The sequence below is a fragment of the Podarcis melisellensis genome, assembly GCF_964234715.1.
Source record: "Podarcis melisellensis genome assembly, chromosome: 14".
In the NCBI taxonomy this organism is placed as follows: Eukaryota; Metazoa; Chordata; class Lepidosauria; order Squamata; family Lacertidae; genus Podarcis; species Podarcis melisellensis.
In genome coordinates, this window is record NC_138546.1 from 6,463,238 (window position 1) to 6,478,665 (window position 15,428).

At 45.7% G+C, this 15,428-nt stretch overlaps 1 protein-coding gene and 1 pseudogene across 5 annotated transcripts in view; both read left to right on the forward strand.

Annotated features, from left to right (window-relative positions):
- The first annotated feature begins 2,105 nt into the window (after positions 1-2,105).
- Positions 2,106-4,475, forward strand: LOC309357226 (chemerin-like receptor 1 pseudogene; annotated as a pseudogene). The gene is made up of 2 exons (XR_014173383.1): positions 2,106-2,174; positions 2,688-4,475. The product of XR_014173383.1 is annotated as a chemerin-like receptor 1 pseudogene (transcript).
- Positions 4,476-10,166: 5,691 nt separating this feature from the next.
- PRPSAP2 (phosphoribosyl pyrophosphate synthetase associated protein 2) overlaps positions 10,167-15,428 on the forward strand; it is a 30,120-nt gene continuing 24,858 nt past the window's right edge. Inside the window, exon 1 of one of the 4 annotated variants that reach the window (XM_081889318.1) lies at positions 10,167-10,428. The gene's annotated coding sequence lies outside the window, so the exon portion shown is untranslated. Of the gene's footprint in view, positions 10,429-10,478; positions 10,924-11,458; positions 11,786-15,428 lie in introns of those variants that run through there. The other 3 variants (XM_081889315.1, XM_081889316.1, XM_081889317.1) reach the window with 3 other exon arrangements.

Sequence of the window (15,428 nt, forward strand, 5' to 3'; positions counted from 1 at the left end):
ATCCCATTTTCTAATGTTGTTGGCATCTGTCTGTCTTGAGAGACAATGGAGTGCACTTCCAGGGGTGAAGTTCAAACCATTGTGTTAGCAGCACTGAAATGACCCCCCTTGGGTGCAACCGTCTTAGGGTACTCCATTCTGGATTTGCGTAGGGTTTACTCATGATACTTTTCTTCTCCTGAATACTATTTTATTATTTTCATTTTACTATTTATACCCCACCCATCTGGCTGAGTCCCCCCCACATCCCACAAGGCAGTAGCAGGGCCAGATTTAGGTTTGACGAGGCCCTAAGCTACTGAAAGTAACGGGGCCCTTTCAATAATAATAATTATAATAATAATAATAATTTATTTATACCCCGCCCATCTGGCTGGGCCTCCCCAGCCACTCTGGGCGGCTTCCATAAAAACCAAAAATACAGTAAAATATCACACGTTAAAAACTTCCCTGAACTTCCTTTCTATGTCCAGCTGTCCTTTGTCAACAACAAATTGCAGTTGTTTTTTGTGTTGAATATACGCTATATGGTAATTTACATACCTAATAGGTATCTAAAGTCATTTGCACATAACAAATAGGAGCCGACACAACACCAAACACTGTTGTTGTATGTATTATTTTATTTGCTTTTTACCTTTTATTTTGGAAATTACAGTGGTACCTCAGGTTACATACGCTTCAGGTTACAGACTCCGCTAACCAGAAATAGTACCTCGAGTTAAGAACTTTGCTTTAGGATGCGGCGGCAGCAGGAGGCCCCGTTAGCTAAAGTGGTGCTTCAGGTTAAGAACAGTTTCAGGTTAAGAACAGACCTCCAGAACGAATTGTTCTTAACCCTAGGTACCACTGTACATCCAGTTGTTTTTTCCTTTAATTTTTTTTGGGGCCCCCAAGAGATTGGGGTCCTAAGCTATAGCTTGTTTAGCTTATACGTAAATCCGGCACTGGGCAGTGGAGAATTAGGATCAGAGCTGTCCTTCACCCAGATGGGCTACCTTCGCAGGTTAACAAGCTCCATCTGCCCCTCACTTCCCTCTAAACCATGCAAAGAAACTGCCTACTTGACGATGGGACCCAATATTGGTCTCGTCTGCTCAATCCACCGCAGCCTGTCTCCTAACTCTCAAAGGGTTTGAGACCCATCGGCTCTCCTCTCCTGGTTTAGCAGGCCAGTTGAAGCTGTTTCTGAGCTGCGGCGGCTGTCACATGCTTCCAGCTTCCAGGAGCCACAGGAAAGAGCTGAGGGGTCTACTAATAAACTACAATTTCCATGATTCTTTGAGGCAAGCCATGACTGTTTAAAGAGGTATAAAGGACCCCTGACCATTAGGTCCAGTCGTGACCGACTTTGGGGTTGCAGCGCTCATCTCGCTTTATTGGCCGAGGGTGCCGGCGTACAGCTTCCAGGTCATGTGGCCAGCATGACTAAGCCACTTCTGGTGAACCAGAGCAGTGCACGGAAACGCCGTTTACCTTCCCGCCGGAGTGGTACCTATTTATCTACTTGCACTTGGATGTGCTTTCGAACTGCTAGGTTGGCAGGAGCAGGGACCGAGCAACGGGAGCTCACCCCGTTGCGGGGATTCGAACTGCCGACCTTCTGATCGGCAGGTCCTAGGCTCTGTGGTTTAACCCACAGCGCCACCCGCATCCCTATTTAAAGAGGTATAATACTGCTTTAAATATATAGTACAGCTGAAACTGTCATCTAACTTCCCAACAAACAAATCAGAAGGAATGTTCCTTAAATAGTCAATACTGTCCACTCTCCTTTTAAACATACTGCCTGTGACAATGGAGGAAATACACAGCTAAACACTTTGTGTTTACTAAACACTTTGTGATTAGTAGTCATTGATTTATCCTTCATGAATTTGTCCACCCTCTTTTAACGCCACCCCAGTTGGTGACCAAAATAAAAACATGCAGCATATTACAACTAGTCCAAGGGTTAAATTCCATTAATAGTAGGGGAAGAAGAGGTTGGAATAAATTAGATTCTCAAAATCCCCCTAAACAAAGACGTGTGGAAAGAAGAAGGAAAAGATTCAGGCCAAGATTATTCACCGCTGGGAAGAACACTCCGTTAAAGTCTTCTAGAGAAAACGTGTTAGATTGCTCCAGGAATTGGAAGCAGCAAAGACATCTGTTGGAAGAGGCAAAAAGAAGGGGTGAGTCTTCCTGATCCCTGTCTTAGCCAGTAGTGTAAAATAAAATAAAATAGAATTTTTATGTATTTTTATTAGCAGCTAGAGAGATGGGGCAAAGATATGGTCTGGTGGAACTGGTGTAGTGGCGATAAATTTTATTTAGCTATAATGAAAAAGCCTCAAAAGCTTGCCAAAATAACAACACAAGTAATATATACCGGTAAATCTGACCGATCAAGGAGCAGAAATATAATATCAAAGCTTGAAAAGATGAACAGCAACGTTTCACCCACTCTAGAAATATTTAGCAGCAAATACCCAAATTTCAATACACTCCTTTAAAAGATCATTGTTTAAGGCCAACCGAGGCAAAGGTTCCCTTAGTTCAATTAAACTCTTTAATTTGCCACAATAAATTCCAATTTCAGTTGGATTGACGTTGCAGAAACTAACATAGCTAACACTGTATTTTCTTCCCTGATTGGCTTTTCCGAAAGTGTTTATTTTCTCAAATATTTGGATGATTTTTATAAGATTTCAGGAGGATGAATACTTCACTGGGAATGGAGAACAGCTCTTCACTGACCTTCCGGTCTAATTTGACCTGGTGGCAGGAGAACACCACCTCTTCTCACACCGACCGCTATCTGGGCCTTCAAAAACGCATGCACCTCTTGTCCATAGTGATTTACAGCGTTGCTTGTCTCCTCGGGGTGACCGGGAACGGCCTAGTGATCTGGATTGCAGGCTTCAAGATGAAGAAGACGGTGAATGTAGTCTGGTTTCTCAACCTGGCCATTGCGGATTTCGTCTTCACATTTTTTCTGCCCTTCAGCATCGCCTACACATCTCTGGGCTTCCACTGGCCTTTTGGGAAACTTCTGTGCAAGCTGAACAGCACCATTGCCTTCCTGAACATGTTTGCCAGTGTCTTCCTCTTGATGATCATTAGCATAGATCGGTGTGCTCTGGTCGTTTACCCAGTGTGGTCCAGAAACTACCGAACCACAAAACTGGCATATGGCATCGCTCTGGTGACATGGGTCACAGCTTTCATCATCAGCTCTCCGTACCTAATTTTTCGAGACACCGCAACGAACTCCAGGAACGTCACCAGCTGCTTCAATAACTTTGCTCTGTCCGACAATTACAATACCGAGGAGACCCGAAGGCTTTGGAGGATGAGACACAAAGCTATGATCATATCCAGGTTCCTGTTTGGTTTCCTCTTTCCCTTCACCGTGATCCTGGTCTGCTACAGCATCGTGGCAGTCAGGATGAAACGGAGACGTCTAACCAAGTCCACCAAACCTTTCAGGATCATCATAGCTGTGACAGTGTCGTTTTTCATCTGCTATTTCCCGTATCACATCTTCTCCTTGCTAGAGATGTCCAAGGGTTCTGCAAATCATGAACTCAAGATGGCTTTATTCTTGGGAATCCCTTTGGCCTCCAGTTTGGCGTTTTTCAACAGTTGCATCAACCCCATCCTTTATGTGTTTGTAGGGCAGAAGAAGTTCCGTCAGTCGGTCATCGTGGCCTTTGAAGGGGCTTTTGGAGAGGAGTTTATTCTGTCTCTATCCAGCAAGAGAAAATCTAGATCCATCTCTCAGGCAGAGATTCAGGTGACTTCTGAAGTCAGTAGATGATTGCAAGACATCTGCTGCCAATTAACCACAAAGGGCCATTACTCAATCAGTCCTTGTTTATGTTTCATATGTACATCCATGCACACAAACTCACTGGGGTCTTCTTGATTTCACTGGGTTTCCACAACTTGGAATCACATTGCCCTTTGCCAAAACAGTTACTAGCACAAGTGGTTACTGTGCGTATGACTCTTCCAAATAACATTTTCTAAAGGCATTTCCAGACTGTTGCTAGCTTGCAAGTGGGATTCTAGTGCATACCACAAATTCAGGTTCTGCAATTAAAGCTGATCTGATGTTCTTGCTTAACAAACCTGTTTTTCCCTTCCCACTAAAAAAAAATAAATTTCAAACTTCTTGCCATAAGGAAAGCGATGGAGATAAAGCACTGCAAATTTTGGGTTAGCACTTGCTTGATACAGCATCATATAACTTCCCCCAAAACAAATCAGAATGAATGCTCAGTAAAAATTCAGTATGACCTCCTTGAAAACTTTGTGCAAATGTATCAGATGAATGCTCACTATTATTTAATATTTTATTTTGTCTTAATAAAGGTATTGCCTTAATGTGGATTTTTTCCCCTTAATGGATCAACACAACAGCCTATGATTTTCTTTTTCTTATGGCTTCTTCAAATGGTTGCAACCAGTGGATGGATATCCCAATGGCTTTGCAGAGGGGAGGGCCGTAGATCAGTGGCAGAAAATCTACCTTTCATGCAGAAGGTTCCATGTTCAATCCCCGTCATCTCCAAGCAGGGCCGAGACTCCCTGACTGAAACCCCCGAAGAGCTGCTACCAGTCAGTGTAGACAGTACCATGCAAGATGGACCAATGATCTGATAAGGCAGCTTCCTAGATTCCATTATCCTGCAAATCCCATTCACAGACAATAGCGTCATAGTTTAATGTATTGTTCACACCACCCAAATCTTTGAGTGGTATGAGATTCCATGGGTTCCAGGCGCTTACTCAGGGTTTGTGTTTTCTTTGGAATGAGGTATAGCAGAGACTGTGGTGTCTTTAGGATATACTGTATGGGGTATTTATACATAAATACAATCCGACAGAGGGGTTCACAGCATTAACACCCCAAGAGGGTCTCTTGCCACAGCCTTGGATTCTAAAAGAAACCAGGCATAGCTGTGTCTCCCAACTGCCTAACCTGCAGCCTGCCATCACTCAGCTCTCAACTTTGCCCTGTCTTTCTAACTATCAGCAAGTTGAGGAAGGGAGGGGGGCATCTATTTGCCATCTGGCACAGAGCCACTTACTTTGCTACATTAATACCATATACTTAATGACCATTACGTCACCAGGAAGCTAGCCTGGCTATTTCAGGAATTGAATCTGTGCTGGATCCAGAAATTAGAAGCAGAGGTAAGGCATACAGCTTACCCACCCCCTGAAACTCCTAACAGTATATTACTATAACCCTTGAAAGTACCATTTAGTTGCGTCTCTCACTTATTGGTTCGAAGAAGAAACACACCTGTACTTTTATTAAATACGTAACAATCTTTTAACAAACAGCTGAATTTCTCATTGGCCTTCAGGTGATGACAAACATATTAAGCTGCACCCCAACCTATCACTATAGTAAAGGTAAAGGGACCCCTGACCATTAGGTCCAGTCGTAACCGACTCTGGGGTTGCGGCGCTCATCTCGCATTACTGGCCGAGGGAGCCAGCATACAGCTTCCAGGTCATGTGGCCAGCATGACTAAGCTGCTTCTGGCAAACCAGAGCAGTGCATGGAAACGCTGTTTACCTTCCTGCCGGAGCGGTACCTATTTATCTACTTGCACTTTGACGTGCTTTCGAACTGCTAGGTTGGCAGGAGCAGGGACCGAGCAACAGGAGCTCACCCCGTTGTGGGGAATCAAACTGCCAACCTTCTGATCGGCAAGTCCTAGGTTCTGTGGTTTAACCCACAGTGCCACCCGCGTCCCTTACCTATCACTATATTGTGGCAAACGATCTCTATTTTCTTTAATTGTTACTGTAATCTAGGATTTTTATTAAGGGGATGAGAATGGTTTCAAAAAGGATAGAATATAAGAAAGAGATGAAGAGTGGTGAATGAATTGTGTTGGGGGGGGGGGAGAGGAATACAATTAAAATACTTGGGTCTCCTGTTGCTGTGTTAGGGATTTCTGTCCCTAACATTTCCAGGTAAGTCTGGAAAGGTCCCTTGCCCAAAACCTTCGTGAGATGATATAAGCCAAGGTATAGACAATTTTGAGCTAGCTAGACATACTAGGATAAGGCAGATTTCTATGTTCCTAAAGACAGCTCCAGAGAAATTCCTTTCCTTGCTTGCCTTGTGCAACTCATCTTTCAAGGTCTTTTAAACTTTAACATATGACTTTGAAAGGGGTGTGGAGTGGGTGGGAAGGCTTTCACAAAGCTCGGGGCAATTTTGTCCTGCAAAGCTGTTTGCAGTTCTTGAGAAACCGTGTTCAGTCCTGATGACTGGGAAAGTTGGCAGGAGCCTGAAGATGGGAGTGGTGGTGGGGCGTTCCCGGAGGTTGGCCTTTGAGACGATGGACTAGTAGTGTATGAAAAGGAGGGCCACATGCAGCAGCGGCTGGTGCCCCTTGATTGGGTGGAAAGTAGTGAGGCCAACTAAACTTGGAGCCAGAGCCAATGACAGGGGGAGCCCTCTAATTCTAGATCTGCCCTCGTCTCCTGGTGGTTGGTACCCACCGGGACTGGTGGGTAGAAGGCAGGGACAGCAGGGAAAGCTATCGCTCATGGCAGACAGAGTCAACTAATTCTAGTTTTGTCCCCATCTTCCTCTATGTTATGCAGAGCATGTGTGCTGGTCCCGTGGGTTACCCAAGAGGCGAGGTCCAAGTCCAGTTCATGGTCAAAGGTGCAACATGGAGGCAGTCCGTAGTAGCTGAAACTGGGTGCAGGGCAGGGAGTCAGGTGAAGTCAGGAACAGGCTTGCAAGCAGGAAGCCAGGGCAGGTCAGGAGCTCAGGCAGGAACTAGCAACCAACAATGTTGCTCCCACAACTTGGGACTGGGGCTGACTGGCTTTTATCTGCCCCGAGGCATGGGGTGGCTCCAATCCTCTGGTGACTCGCCTCTCCTGGCCTGGAGGCAAGCACTCCTCCTGCGGGAACTTAGTTCCCTCCACCTCTCTGCCCTGAGCCTCTGTAGCTCAGGAGAGGCTGGAGGGTTACCGGACCCAGAGGCAACCTCAGCTTCCCCTGACGGGGCAGAGAGTGGAGCACCTGCAGGCAATGGGTCCTCCATCACCTCAGGAGCCAGACCAGGCTCAGCTGATGCCTGCATCTGAGGATCCAGCACAGGTGAGGACCCTTCAGGCTCAAGCCCCAGCCCCGGCTCAGCTGGTTCTGGAGGTGGGGAATCCTATGCAGGCTGGGATCCTGCAGGTTCAACATCTGAGTCCGAATCCCAGGCCATCACAGCATGAGACTCTTGATCTGAAGGTCAAGGGTTTGAGGCCCAAGTTGGATGATAGATTCCTGAGCTGCTTTGCGTTGGACCCACATGGCCCCTATCAACTCTACGGTTCTGCGAGTTCTGCAAAACCAGCAACAAGACTAAAGAGGAGGGAGTAGTGTCACTGCCTGCACTGGTTGTAAGCAAGAAGGCAGGCAGGTGGAGCCTGGCTGAGGGAAGTGTGAGGTTGGTGGGGCACTGCCAGCCTCTGCTGTCCCCATCTCCCTTCCTCCCAAGTTCTACAAGGGTGAAAATGAGACAGAGGAGGAAGAAGCTGACAGCCAGGGGCACCTCTTGGGATGGATGAAAGTAGGGGCTGGCTAAGGGCAGACTGAAGCTGGTGGGGCAGGGCCCCATTCACCCTAAAGGACCACCTTCCACCGGCTACAGGGGTGCGTCAAACCACTCGGTGTCTGTAAAAAGCAAGCATCAGTAGAGGTGAGCATGCGAGGAAAGAAACTCTGCCAGAAGGACAGAAAGACTGAGTGGCGATTTGATGCGCATGGCAGGTCTGCTGAATCCTGCAGCTTCCATGCATTGCTCCACAATAAATGTGTGGTCGCGTTACTCAATTGCTGCAGAGGACCCAGACGTCTTTGCTCAAGGGAAATCAAATTTCCCCAGCATTCAAACCGTGGTTGCACAATTGTTATTGACACAGCCAGGATTTGTTCAGTAAATTCACCAAGCATTCTCTTCTTTTCTCTCTCTTCCTACCTGAAAGTAGTTCCTATAAATACTGAGTGAACTGAATATGATTTACCCTAAGTTCCTTCTGTAGTGGAATTTTAGGCCATTTTAAATTCAATTCTGTTTTAATTTTAATTCAGTGTTTCATCACACTTAAATCTCTGTTTGATTGTGGTCACTGCATTTACCATTTTTACCTATCTAAGAAGTGACCCCACTGTTTAAGCTTTTCCATTGTTACACCACCACCCCCGCAAATTATTCACACGATATTCTGTTTGTGTTTCAATGTTTTATTAAGTATATTTTATACTTCAGCAGAGCAGATTGTAAAATTCTGAAGACTGAAAAAAAAGCTGATGACCACATGAATGAATTGTGAATTGAACTGGAATGGAGTTAGTTCCCATTTGGAGGGGGCAAACTGGAACTGGAACTAATTCATTTTTGGAGGGAATAAACTGGAACTAGCTCCTTTTTAAAATGAACTTTCCAAGCACTGTATCTTCAACTTCCAGAAAAGTACTTAAAGAAGCGTATACAACTGACAGATTAATGATTTAATCAATCTATCCAAGTGTTAGTGGGAACACACACACACACACACACACACACACACACACACACCTGAAATACTTGTAACACAGATGAAACTGAACATCAGGTCTATAGCACCATAATCCATTTCTTAACAACAACTCTGTCATATTATCTAGTCATATTATCTATTTCAGCTGCGTCCTGACCAATTCCTTTCTATGTGTCTTCTCTACAATTCAGTTTGCAGCTGAATGCTTTTAAACAACCCACTTCTGGGCAGAGTTAACTGGCAGCAATTGCAAAAACAAACAGTGGGATGGAAAATTGATTTTTCTTTTTCTCCATAGAGCTGCAAGGTTCAATACAGGACAGAGCTTCTGGGGTCTGTCTTGTATTTGCACAGAATGAATAAATGGCATGACTTCCTGCCTGGACTAGCAGGTAGGAATCCCCCACCCAAACATCTTCAAGGCTGGTAATTGCTTGGGATCAGTGATGAATGCAGCCTGCTCTGTTGGGGTGGCAAAGGGATCAGGACCAGAGGAGGCAGTGTTTCTGGACAGAGCCAGCCTAAGGCATTTTGCTGCCAGAGGAAAAGGACAAGGTCTCTCCCACAGTCTACGTACCAAAGCAGAGTGGGCTGGCAGTCAAATTTTACATCCACACTAGCATAGGTGCCAACTCCCTGGGACCTTGGGCACCCACAAAATTCCCCATGAAGGCGCCAGGCACCCACAAATTTTGGTGACAGGGCCATGCACCCACGGCTCTGGGCACCCACAGTCACGGGGCCAAGCTGCTCTGCTCAAGTATAAAATATAATTAAGAAAACATTGAAACATACACAGAATATCGTGTGAATAATTTGCGGCAGGGGGGCGTGTAGCAATTGAAGAGCTTAAACAGTAGGGTTACTTCTTAGATAGGTAAAAATGGTAAATGCAATGACCACAATCAAACAGAGATTTAAGTGTGATGAAACATTGAATTAAAATTAAAATGGAATAGAATTTAAAATGACCTAAAATTCCAATGCAGAAGGATCAGTTCACTCTGTATTTATAGGAACTACTTTCAGGTGGGAAGAGAGAGAAAAGAAGAGAATGTTTGGTGAATTTACTGAACAAATCCAGGCAGTGTCAATAACAATTGTGCTAAGCATCCTAACAAATGCGCCTGAGAGCTGCATACTAGTTCAGGGCGTGCATGACAAAGCTGTGCAACGCTCATAGATTTCCTACAGAAGCTCATCAGAAGCAGCGCTAAGCATCTTCCGCCTGAGGCAAGCGCCTCACTCTGCCTAACGGTACAGTGGAGGCCAGTCAATTGCATGGAGAAACGTAGTGGAGTTCCTTACTGACTCACCCTCAGCAAACAAACATTCATGATCTGGGAGATGTAGGAAAACGGCTGCAAGCCAGCAATTCCTCCTCCTCCTCTGTCTGTTGTTGCACTAGGCATAAAACCTGGGAAAAGGGAGAGATGCTACACATACGTGTTTGGTGGGGTTGTGAGGAAGCGCATGTTGGGGAGGGGAAGAAGATGCTGAATACATGTGAGGAATGGCAAGGCTTGAGGGGCAAAGACACACTTATTTGAGAGGTTGCAAGGAAGGGCAAGCATTTATGCCAAAACGCACGTTTGGTGGGTCGTGTGTAAGGGCAAACATCAAGGGGGACAGTCTTGGTAGTCATAAGGGTTGAAGAGTGATGCATATTTGGTGGCTCCTGAGGAAAGACAGGCATTGACGGCTGTGTGTGTGAACAGTCACCAAACACGCGTGTTGTGAGGGTCGTAAGGAAGGGAAGCAGGAGAGACGCTGACCCCGCGCGCATGGCAGATTATGAGGAAGGGCGGGCGTTGAGGGCTGTGTGTGAAGAGACGCCAAACACACGTGTTGTGAGGGTCCTAAGGAAGGGTAAGCAGGAGAGACGCTAAACACACGGGTCGTGAGGAAGGGTGGGCGTTGAGGCGTTTGTGTGTGTGCGCGAAGAGACGCCAGCCACTCACGACCTGAGGGCTGTGTGAGGAAGGGCCAGGCCTGAGGCGTCGGAACGCGCGTGCTCGGCGCATCGTGAGGAAGGCCAAAGCAACCCGCGTGTCGCGGAGAGCCGAGAACCCGCACCGCGCTGAGGGAGGCGTGGAGCGGCGGCGGCCATTAAGGGAAGCCAGAGGGAGGGGGGGGGGGTTCAACACGCGCGCGCTCGTGTGAACGCGGGTCTGAGGCTGGCGGCGAGAGCCTCGCGCGGCCGCTCCGCCCACCCTCAGGCCTTTTCATCCCCGCCGCCATTTTGCAGCTGGACGGAGTTGGCCGTGTGGTGCGCCGCGGCGGGAGCAGGAGAGCCTCTGACAGGGACGGGCCTGCTCGAGCGAAGACCCCGCGGCCTCAGTCTGCCCTCAGCCCAGGAGGCAGGTGGGCAGGCGGGCGGGCGGGCGAGGGAGGGAGCGGCGGGGTCCGCGGAGGTGGCTGCGCCGGCCAGGTCCTCCTCCTCCATCCATCCATCTATCCATCCTCCTCCCCGCGTGGCTCCTCCTTCGCCTTCTCCCTTAATTCACTGGGGGTCGCGGGTGGGTGGGGAGCGCCTTTGTGTGGGTGGGGTGGTGGGTGCTCTCCATCTTTTAGGGTGCGGGTGGGGGGGGGGAGGAAGGTCCTCCTCGCGTGCCACGTTGTGCTGGGATTTTTATAGATCGATCTATCATCTATCTATCATAATATATTTATCTATAATAATATATAATATAAAGATATTATATATATATATATATATATATATATATATATATATATATATTAAAGCAAAAAAACCAACTACTGCAATTATTATTATTATTAATAGCAGGGGCAATTAGAATTAAGATCTATTAATTTGATTATTGATGGCACCCTCCAGAATGTATTTTTTTGCCTAGGTAAGTTTTTACCTCTTGTCTTCGGTGCTTTGCTTTTTTTTTTACTTTATCGCTACGTCTAGTGCCTGATGTCGATCAAGGTTCTTTTGATCCTGCGTGCGATGTGCGCGCAATATAATGTGTGTATATACGCGCACGCACGCACGTGTCCGGGGCGGGAAGAGCGCGAACACATTTATAGCGATACCTTTGGTGCTCTGTATTTTTAAGCACTCTTCATTAGCGCTGCTTCCGGGGCGTTTATTATTTGGCAGGAGTTTGTATTCGCTGCCGGTTTGTGGTGGGAGATGCTCGGGCTGCTCCTTCTGTTTTGCGATGGCCACTAGAGCCGCGGACAAATGAAATCGGGTCGCCATCGCCTGTAGGTTTGTATACATATGCACACTTTTATAGCGATATATGTGTGCGAGAGTACTCACTCAGATTTGTGAGTGTGTATCTGCGTGGATAATAGCTTGCATGTATACACTCGTCTATGTTATGCTCCGTATGTGTCTATATACAGTAATAATGATAATAATTTTTATTATTTGTTTCCTGCCCATCTGACCGGGTTGCGCTGTGTATCTTCGTGTGTTTAAACATATTTAAGCTATCAGCCGTTCAGATCCATCACCAGAAACTTAACTTGAGCTTTGCATCAAACCTAACAGGTCCTCCTCAGTATAAAGCAGCAATATTTAGATATTTAATTGCAGTCGCTCTCTTTTTGGGAGAGGGGGGGTGACTGAATGTTATAAACTGCCTTAAAGCATGGCATTTGGAGGCTGGGTTAAAAATAGATTTAGTTCAATGAAAGTGTGTATGTGGGGGTGTCAATGTAGAGGGAGTGGTTTTGTACTCCTTCATTACACCAGGTGTTTTTATATGAGTGTGAGGAATGACATTTCCTGGCTTCTAAGGCAACCACCCTCTTTTTGATTATTTATGTGATTATTTAATTTCAATACCACTTAGTATATTAAATATATATCTAAGCAGTGTACAGAACACTGAAGCAACAACAACAACTTAAACAAAATATTACAAAAATGCAGTTACAAATAAAAACGTTACAATAGTCCAAAGTTACTAATATATACAAATCAATCACTTTCCACCTGATGGAGGTTGTTGTTGTTAAATAAATACGTGTTATTTTGCAATTTGCATTGGGGTGCTTGCATGCTCACAGACACTAAATCTTTATCTGTTTAAAGCAACACTTAATAAGGAAAAAACAAACCCTGACGTGAGGAAGGGCAAGGTTTCGTTAGAGGGAGCAGAAAAGGGGGAGTGGGTTGTTTGTCTCCAATCTTCACATCATGCGTTTCACATTATGTGTGGAGGGGGGAATAAGAGTTTTTCCATGTGCTGAGCGAGACATTGACATATATACACATTCAGCACATTTTCCCCAGGGCTGGGTATAAGGCCTTCTTCACTGCTCTGTTGTTGTTGTTTTTTATAAAAAATAATTTGATTTTAGATGGGGGGGCCAATCTCCCCACCATCATAAGGCAAAAATGTGATGCTGTCAGTTTCTCCACCCCTCCCTCTTTCCATGCTGAAAACCCCCCCAGCTCTGTCGCAAAGGCAAATACAATTACTCTTCGTGTTTTCTTATGATATACGCAAGTGTGTGACCTTACTGGATTTTAACGCACATACACAAACTCATGGAAGGTAAGCTTTGGAGGGGTGTGGCGAGAAACAATTTAAACTGATGTTTCCTGAGTTTTTTAAAGTACGTAGAGTTTCCCCCAGTTAGGCCATCGGAGTGAAAAAGGCTTTGATGATCATCTGGTGGGGTGAGTGTTTCTTAAGCACACACTCTTCTCATCCTCCATCTATAAGAGAGACCTAGGGGTGTGTGTCTTTTCCTCCGTATTCGTTAACCTCCATGCGTCTCCTTTCCTCCCCAACCTGCAACTAATTGGGTAGATCTTTATTTAGTATTCACCGCTGTCCTTTAACAAGGCTACAGAAAGCAGGAGTGAACTTCTTGTTGCTCATTTTGAGTGGTGCTGGAATGAATGCACGATGTTGATCCCCTGGGCTGATGTGCTTGGTTCATCTCCATTATACTCATCCTTTCAGCCGCACGGTAACAATGGCGGAGGCCCTAATGCGCAGAAGCTCTAACTGGGAAGCTTTATCCTTTGGGAATGGTGTGTGTGTGTGTGTGTGTGTGTGTATCTGTGTCTGTGTCTCTCTCCCTCCCTGCTGCCCATCTCCCTTCAACTGCTGAATGCCTTTGTGGTCCAGAACCTATCAGGACCTCCAAAGCTCTTAATGGATAGGATTTAGTCCAGCAAAGTCGTTGCTCTGTGCGCTAAGGGTGTGGTATATAACTGTAGCCAAAGCACCATAACAGTGAGAATTGGCTTTCTGTGGTGCTGCTTGATTTTATGGGCTTGTGAAGCAGAGTGCAAATTATTCCCACTGGTCTAGATTGTGTGCGGTAATTCAGAACCAAATCCCAAGAGAGAGACTGTGTAAAATGCACCCCTAAGCCTTTCTCTGTTTTCCCTGTTATAGTTGATGGTAATGCTGTGCGGTGCTTGTTTTGCTTCCCTTAGGTAGAACACAATGGATGCTCTCTGTCTGTTGCTTCTGAACCGTAATGTGGTCTTTATTTGTGCTATAATGAGCTAATGGATATTTACGGAGCATACATGCGCTCTGGTTTTGCTCTAGGTTCAGAAAAAGATCGATGCTTTGCGCAAATTTGTTCATAGAGTACTTGCTGAATTAGGGCTGCATTTCTGTGTCTTCGTTTCGGACAGTGTTCGAAACTTCCATTATTCTAGGCACATTTTGCGACAGGGAATTTCATTAGCGCAAGCAGTCTCTGAGCTCTGGGCGCAGTACTGCGCTTATGATTTCAGATTAAAACTGCAGAGTGGAAGGAAAGGAGAACCTTTTTCTGCCTACCCACTTCCAGTTACTCTCTGAAGACTGGAGAAGAGACCTCTTAAGAATATTAGGGGGGTGGGCAGGGGAAGGACTAGACCTTGTGAAAAGTGAACATAAATGTTTTAGCTGCGGTTCATTCATTTTCAGCTTTGTATTCTTGTTTTTTTAAAAATCGCACCTAGACATTCCGCTGTTGCGCCCATAGCCTAGGTTTAAGGTGCCATTTAACTCCTAGCTTTCATATCTCAGTTTCTAACCCTGGTTTTGGAGTTTTCTCGTTCTGAGCAGGCAAAGTTCCATGCCTGGCATAGTAGAATTTCCCCACATGTGGTGCTTTAGAATGTTAATGATGCCTATAATTCAATCTTTACAATGGATAAGAGTTCCTTGGGTGACTCATTGGTTTGTAGTGAATGAGGTTGTTTGAAGTCCTGCTGTACACTGGGTTTGAGCCCCAACCCACAGGTCACCAAGCATGTTAGGCCTGTGGGCACATTTGGATCTTTTAGTTAGTATGGCCTCTCTGTCCCCTGGATCAGTGCTTCCCACTGCCCCATGCGCACACACACACACAGCACCAAGACCTCACTTTTCCAAGGTATCTGGAAAAGAGTGGCAATGCTAGCTGGGGCTGATGGCAGTTGTAGGCTAATAGATCTAGGGTGCACCACGTTGGTTGATGCTGCGTTAGTGAATGATCACAAGAGAAAACGTTTGCTTGTTTGGATTGTGGTTTTCCTGTCTTCGCTGTGCTGAATTTTCTGCCCGCCTTCTGTTTTGAAAAGGCAGCCTCTGCTTTTGACAGTGCGTGCTTGATCGTGTTGTTAGTTAATTCAATGTCTTTTAAACAATAATTTGTAACATTTCTTCCTTCAAAAAGAGCTTCTCTGAAATGGGCATGGTTTATATTAATGAGAATGTGGTGTGATGGTAGAGGCTCTGCTACAAGTGAGATTTGCCCACCCTCCTTTCGGCTGTGAAATTCCACTATGTCTGGACGAATAGAATGTGGTCTGTTTGCAGAGGCTGGGAGAAGATTTTTTAATAACGGTGTTGCCCAGTATTAGTCACAGCTATGACTAACAGTATTTTTATAGATGCCACCCTCCA